The sequence below is a fragment of the Lepidochelys kempii genome, chromosome 1, assembly GCF_965140265.1.
Source record: "Lepidochelys kempii isolate rLepKem1 chromosome 1, rLepKem1.hap2, whole genome shotgun sequence".
NCBI classification, from domain to species: domain Eukaryota; kingdom Metazoa; phylum Chordata; order Testudines; family Cheloniidae; genus Lepidochelys; species Lepidochelys kempii.
The window spans coordinates 109,892,297-109,900,231 of NC_133256.1; the positions used below are offsets into that span (position 1 = coordinate 109,892,297).

Genomic DNA, 7,935 nt, shown 5'->3' on the forward strand with positions numbered 1-7,935 from the left:
GTTGGAAGGGACCTCAGTAGGTCATCTAGTCCAACCCCCTGCTCAAAAGCAGGACCCATCCCCAATTAAATCATCCCAGCCAGGGCTTTGTCAAGCCTGACCTTAAAAACTTCTAAGGAAGGAGATTCCACCACCTCCCTAGGCAACGCATTCCAGTGTTTCACTACCCTCCTAGTTTGTTTCTAGTAAATTGTGTGTGATATTTCAGTGTGTAATACTAACTGGACTGTTATTCGAAGACTAAAGTTTTCTATTCAATATTATTTACCCTTCATAATAAAACACCAGAAAAGCATTAGTGACTGGTTTTCCACTAAAATGACAGAATCATCGGTCAGTAGTTCTAGTAGTGAAAATAATAATTTAAATACTGAAAACGCCAATGACAATAATTTTGGTGATGAAAATATTTTAAATGTTGAATCATCTGAAAATGTGTCCGCAATGGAAGAGGATTTACATGACTGTGCAAATGTAGTACCCGATTGTTGGACTTCCGAGCAGGCACAATATTTTTTTAAAGAAATATAATGGCTTGATCATTGAAGGCAAAAACCTTGGCTGTTTCCACTGTTCAAATATGTCATGTTTGGGGGTCCTTGGAGGAAAATCTTGACACATTTCTTCGGAATGGCAAAAGTGTACTATTAAAGCCTCTGGAACTGATAAAAATGTTCAGCAAGCTTCATGAAGAAAAAAAATGAAGGAACATTTCGAATCAAGCTCTCATTTGAGAGTTATAAATATTTTAAATGAATCTAAAGATTCACTACAGTGATTGATAAAGTTACTGAAAAAAATAGCAATAACCAGCAAAATTTTCAACATAGTTTACAACTTAGTAAAAAGAAACCAACCAATGGCAGATATGGAGGATGAAGTAGAGCTACAAATTAAGAATGAAACCGATTTAGGGAACTGCCTACATTCTCGATTTTCGGCCATCAGAATCATAGAGCATATTGCTGAATCAATAAGAAAACAAATTTTTAGCAAAATCATTTAAAACAATTCAAAGATTTGTATTATTATTGATAAAGCTTCTACAATTTCAAGTAAAACTGTGCTTGTAATTCTCATAAAATGTGAATTACAAGATTCTTCACCAACAATTTTTCTCTATTTAGTGGAATTAGAATCAACAAAAGCAGAAAATATTTATAATGCTTTGAGAAATACATTAACCGATACAGGATTTGACACAGAATATTTAAAGAAAAATTTAATCGGATTTTGTTCTGATGGCTCGAGCACCATGCTTGGACATAAATCTGGAGTTGCTACAAGACTCATTCAAGGTTTTCCAAACATTATAATTTGGCATTGTTTGAATCATCAGCTACAACTGGCTTTAGATGATGCTATAAATGATATCAATGAAATAAGCCATTTCAAGATTTTTTGGACAAGATTTATGCAATTTTTCATCAGTCAAATAAAAGTCAGTTTTAACTTAAACAAGTTTCTGAAGAACTATATATTGAAATCATCAAAATAGGCTGTGTCTTTGGTCCACGATGGGCTTCTTGTAGCCTTAGAGCTGTCAAAACGGTCTGGAGAGCTTATCCAGCTCTTTATATTTATTTTTCCAAAAATAAGAAATTTTCTGGCATGGAAAAAAGATTGAAAAACAAAGAATTTTTAAAAGACTTGGCTTTAATGATTGATATTTTGGATGAACTTGCATTATTATCAAATTCACTGCAAGCGAGACAATTGAGTTTAACAAAGGCAGATAAGCTAATCAAATGAATGATTGATTTTTTTCATACAATTAAAAGATAGTTTTGGTACACATGAAAATAAAATTAATGAAATGATAGAAAGTGATGCTTTCAAATGCATAGAGTTTGAAGATAATGTAAGGTTTAAATCACAGCCACGAGACAAAGTAATAGAATGTATTATTGAAAAAATGAAGGCAAGATTATTAAACAAAAATCACATTAAATATAAAGAAGATAATTTAGGTCATTCTAGTAATACACCTAAAATAGTTGAATTATTCAATGTTATGGATCCCACTTCCTGGAATATTGAAGAAGTCAGGTTACCTTGGAAATCAGGAGAAGAAAAAGTGCATGAATTAAACAAATTCATAAAATTTGTAGTTGACTTAAATGATTTTCATGACTATGTAGAGAATAACATTCAATCAAAACATCTTCCTGATCCGGAAACAATAAGGAAAACAAAGCAAATTACGAACATAATTGCAATTAGTTCTGCAGAAGCAGAAAGAACTTTTTCGTTGACGAATATCATTTGTAGTGATAAAAGGGCGAATATAACAATTACACATATCTCAAGCTTTATGACCATCAATTTGTTGGGAAAACCACTAAGTTCCTGGAACCCAATACCATATGTTAAAGCATGGATGAGAAGTCATCGATCCGCATTAGATACCAGAGTTCGTATATCCAACACCAAAGATTATGGAGAAGATGATGAAGCCATTTGGAAATTACTACCTATTTAGTAATAAATAATGTACTTAAATATTCTTTAAAATATTGCTTGTTGCATTGTATACTTCAACATGAATATATTACACTTTTTATTTTTAATAACTTAAGTAGTTCACATGTAATATTTTAAAATACAAGAATAATAGGCATTTCATTCTTAACTATTAGCCTATGCTTACTCATACATCTTCTTTATATTTTCTTTTCAAATGTATTTTAAATTCATTTAAAAAAGCAATACAATACTTTGTTTCTATTGTAATAAACATGTAAAAATGTTTGTTTTTTATTGTTAAGTATGACTCCCAGTGACGCAATGCAGTGCCGCTTCTTATGGAAAAAGGTACAAAAAATACAGACTGTGGCACATCCCTTAAATCAGAACTTTTGATAGTGAACCGGTTGTTAAAATTTTGGCAGCTTATCACTGGGATCACCCTCACAGACGGCATGGGCGGGGATTGAGCAGAGAGGAGAAAGACACAGGAAAAGGAGAGAGATGTGCAGCAGGAGATGCTAGCGCTTCTCAAATGTCAGACAGAAATGCTGGAGACTCTTGTTGACCTTCAGATTCAACAGTCCCATGCTCGTCTCCCTCTGCAACCCATCAAGAACTGCATGCTGGGACCTCCCTACACACCCCTGCCACACATTCTACCTGCTGTCCGGGGCTGCTGCACAATCCCTATCACTCCATCCCAGGGGAGAGGACAGGCAATCACAGCCACACATACACTGACCTGTGAGAGACAAGGCTGATGTATGTGTTTGTGAAATGGATATGACTGTTCTTTCCCTTTCAAAGGTTCTTTTCCCTGTATTTATGAAGTTTCATTCAGTTATAAATATGTCTGTTTGCCTGGGTTTGGAATAAAACTTATGGAAGCTTAAGTAATCTATATTAGTTCACAATATATGCTGGCTTGGGCTGAAATAATTCAGATAGTAGCAATAGGGGCATTTGCAATGTTATATTACTACACACAGAGCACTCATTACAACAGGAATGGGCAAACTTTTTGGCCCAAGGGCCACGTCTGGGAATAGAAATTGTATGGCGGGCCATGAATGCTCACAAAATTGGGTTTGGGGGGGGTGAGGGCTCTGGGGTGGGGCCAGAAATGAGGAGGTCAGGGTGCAGGAGGGGGCTCCGGGCTGGGGCAGGGGGGTGGGGTGGGGTGGGGAGAAAGGCTCTGACTAGGGGTGCAGGCTCTGGGGTGGGGCTGGGAATGAGCAGTTTGGGGTGTAGGAAGATGCTCTGGGCTGGGACCAAGGGGTTCGGAGGGCAGGAGGAGGATCAGGGTTGGGGCAGGGGGTTGGGAAGGGGTGCAGGCTCTGGGGTGGGGTTGGGAATGAGGGGCTTGGAGTGTAGGAGGGTGCTCTGGGCTGGGATCAAGGGGTTCAGAGGACAGGAGGGGGTTCAGGGCTGGGGCAGGGGGTGGGGACGTGGCTCAGGGGTGCAGGGTCCGGGCGGCGCTTATCTCAAGCGGCTCCTGGAAGCAGTGGCCATGTCCCCTCTCTGGCTCTGACACAAAGACATGCCCAGGCGGCTCTGTGCACTGCCCCGTCTGCAGCTCCCACCCCTGCAGCTCCCATTGGCCACAGTTCCTGGCCAATGGGAGCTGCGGGAGCATCGTGCAGAGCAGAGCCCCCGGCTGCCCCTACGCATAGGAGCTGGAGCGGGACCATGCTGCTGCTTCCGGGAGCCGCAAGGAGCAGCCCCGACCCTGCTCTCCAGCTAGAGTACTGGAGTCGGGCAAGCCCCAGACCCCACTCCCCAGCAGGAGCTCAAGGGCTGGATTAAAATGGCTGGTGGGCTGGATCTGGCCCGTGGGCCATAGTTTGCCCACCCCTGCATTACAAAGTACATACTGGGGTGCAAAAAAAAAATTCCAGGTAGAATACACTACAGCAAAATAAATACTGTGGCTCACTATTAAAATGGTCTTTCAAAGCCTCCCTGAGCTGTATAGCAATAAAAATATTGCTCAAGCATGCAGGGGTGTAATCAGGAAGGCCAAAGCACAATTGGACTTGCAGCTAGCAAGGGATGTGAAGGGTACCAAGAGGGGGTTCTTCTGGTATGCTAGCAACAAGAAGGAGGTCAGGAAAGTGTGGGACCCTTACTGATCAGGGGAAGCAACCCAGTGACAGATGATCTGGAAAAAGTTGAAGTACTCAATGCTTTTTTCCTCGGTCTTCACAGACAAGGTCAGCTCCCAGACTGCTGCACTGGGCAGCACAGTATGGGGAGGAGGTGAGCACCCCACAGTGGTGAGAGAACAGGTTAAGGACTATTTAGAAAAGCTGGACATGCACAAGACCCTGGGGCTGGATGCACTGCATTTGAGGGTGCTGAGGGAGTTGGCTGTTGTGATTGCAGAGCCATTGGCCATTATCTTTGAAAACTCGTGACAATTGGGGGAGGTCCCAGACAATTGGAAAAAGGCAAATATAGTGCCCATCTTTAAAAAAGGGAAGAAGGAGAATCTGGGGAACTTCAGACCGGTCAGCCTCACCTCAGTCCCCAAAAAAATCATGGAGCAGGTCCTCAAGGAATCCATTTTGAAGCACTTGGAGGAGAGGAAGGTGATCAGGAACAGTTAACATAAATTCACCAAGGGCAAGCCATGCCTGACCAACCTGATTGCCTTCTATGGTGAGATAACTGTCACTGTGCATATGGGGAAAGTGGTGGATGTGATATACCTTGACTTTAGCAAAGCTTTTGATACGGTCTCCCACAGTATTCTTGCCAGCAAGTTAAAGTAGTATGGATTGGACTCCTGGACTATAAGGTGGATAGAAAACTGGCAAGATTGTCAGGCTCAATGGATAGTGAAAAATGGTGCGATGTCTAGTTGGCAGCTGGTATCAAGCAGAGTGCCCCAGGGATTGGTCCTGGGGCCAATTTTGTTCAACATCTTCATTAATTATCTGGATGATGGGATAGATTGCACCCTCAGCAAGTTTGCAGGTGACACTAGACTGGGGGGAGAGGTAGATATGCTGGAGGGAGGGATAGGGTCCAGAGTGACCTAGACAAACTGGAGGATTGTGCCAAAAGAAATCTGATGAGGTTCAACAAGGACAAGTGCAGAGTCCTGCACTTAGGATGGAAGAATCCCATGCACCGCTACAGGCTGGGGATCAACTGGCTAAGCAGCAGTTCTACAGCAAAGGACCTGGGGTTTACAGTGGATGAGAAGCTGGATCTGAGTCAACAGTGTGCCCTTGTTACCAAGAAGTTGGTGCTGGTCCTGCTTTGAGCAGGGGGTTGGTCTAGATGATCTGCTGAGGTCTCTTCCAACCCTAATCTTCTATGATTCTATGTCCTGCCCACTGCCCAGAGTCACAGTCCTTCATAGCAAGACATGATTAATGGCCCTTCACACTTGCATCACAGCAACCCCCATTGTGGATTTCCCAGCTCCAAACTGATTTGTGACTGATCAATAGCAATCTGGCATTGCATGTTTCCATACAGCAATTGCTACTCACTCCTCCACTGTCAGTGTAGATCTCATTTTGGTGTTGCTACACTGGAGGGCTGGGACGAGCTCCATACGCACATCCAGTAATGTGGACTTACGCATCTGAAAGTTCTGCAGCCACTGCTCCTCATCCCATACCTGCATAATGATGTGATCCCACCATCAGTACTTGTTTCTTGGGCCCAGAACTGGTGCTCCAGCATCTGCAGCTGCTCTCTGAATGACGCCAACAACAACTCAAACCCTAACTCTGGTGAACGACCCTCCTCTATAGTAGCCTGAGTTTCCCCCAGAACATCAGTGTGTGAAATTGGTCCAACTTCTCCAGATTGTGGCATTGTCCCCTCCAGCCATGGAAGTTGCCAAGCCAAGCTGTTTGCTCTGTGAGAAATTTGAAAAATTCAGCATGGTGAGAAATATTTTACTCTGCCTCTGGGCAATGGCAGCCTGGCTTCACCAAGCCGTTCCACGATAGTTCAGCTAGAGCAGCTTTGGCAGGTGCTGTCGGAAAGGCAAAAAACCCTTTTTGCTTCTGCGAGAACATAGGATTTTAAAAGCTGTCTTGTAGTCTGACTTAGAAGGTGGCAACTGCTGTCGGTGCTCTAACCTCTGTCTTGTCTAGTTAAATGGTCACAGGTCAACTGCATACCACAGTGACCTATAAGAATGGCTGGGAGATCTCAGTGGTCATGGGAAAGAAATGCTCATGATAATCCACTGGGCAGTCAATGGAATGGTCCATTGAGCTGTGCAGTGGGACTAGTGTAATAAGTGTTTATGTGAAAAGCTATGTGATACCTTGCTTTGACTGTTCTGAGCCATAGAATAGCCCTGCCTGTCTCAGTCTCCATGGCATTCTCAGACTTTGGTCCATAGATACGTCCCTAGGCTGGGCGCTGGCTAGCCATGACATTAGCTCACCCTACCTAATTCTGTCTACTGAACTGCAATATCCCCCTATATCTCCCCAGTCTGAAGTAAATCAAAAGCTATTCACTCTCCTCAGATCCACTCTGGCTCAAGCGCTGACTTATCTTGCAGCACTAATTCCTCCCCATCTGTCTTGGGCTTCCATCTGGATCATTCATCTGCTGTTTCCAAACCTGATGATGGGCTCTGCCAACAGTTGCCCTTCCTCAAGGGCTTTGAAAAAATCAGGGGGAGGGCTTTCTGTTTCAAAGCTGGCACAGCTCAGAAATGGGTTTCAGAAATACCATTTTGCTGAGCTGTCTTAAAGCAGAATTGAAGGTAAAACCATTTATTTAATAGGAATGCTGACCGGTGCTCCTATAGTTTGTCAGATGGATACAAATACGATCATCAGGAATGTTCTAAAATATTCGTTTCCTTACATGTATTTTAAGTTATCTGACATGTTTACAAGGAACAATTTTTGACTAGCCTTCAGTTGAAGGTATGGGCTACGTTTAAGTGGATTGTTCTAATGGGTGCTAATAGCTAGCTAAATTCTGCCCTTAAATAGGTGGATGTTTTTAAAGAATTTATTTTACAGCTCTAGTATGAAGAGGTGCCCTGCATCTCTCTCCGTTTTCCTTGGTTGTCCTGTGCTGCTCTATTAGAGTACTGCTCCAGTAGTAGCCTGCTGGGCGTCATTAGCCTGGTCTGGTATGCCCCTCTTCTGTTGTCACTGATTCCATGCTTGTTGATAACTTCCTCTGCAGTCTCGTTGGTTGTTTCTCTTAGAGTGTAGTTCTACTGTAAAAAGCATGGCTCTCTAAAACGGCAGGTAGGGTTCCATGCTGTTTCGGTCTCAATGATTCAAGATCAAATGTTCTATCTGCCTGGCCTGACAGTGCACCCAGGGCTCTGAAAGTCAAGCTGGGTTTTCTGGTGTGTGCATCACCACCAATAATGGCTTGTACTCTGCTGAGCTGGTGGGGGCTGGCGTGTGGCGGGGGGAGGAATAGGCAATGGAAGAGAGTCTCAGATTTTATTTAAAATAAATAAAG

At 42.9% G+C, this 7,935-nt stretch overlaps 1 pseudogene; it reads left to right on the forward strand.

Moving 5' to 3' along the window:
* The first annotated feature begins 318 nt into the window (after positions 1 to 318).
* On the forward strand, positions 319 to 2,482 carry LOC140896136 (E3 SUMO-protein ligase KIAA1586-like; annotated as a pseudogene).
* The last annotated feature ends 5,453 nt before the right edge of the window (positions 2,483 to 7,935 follow it).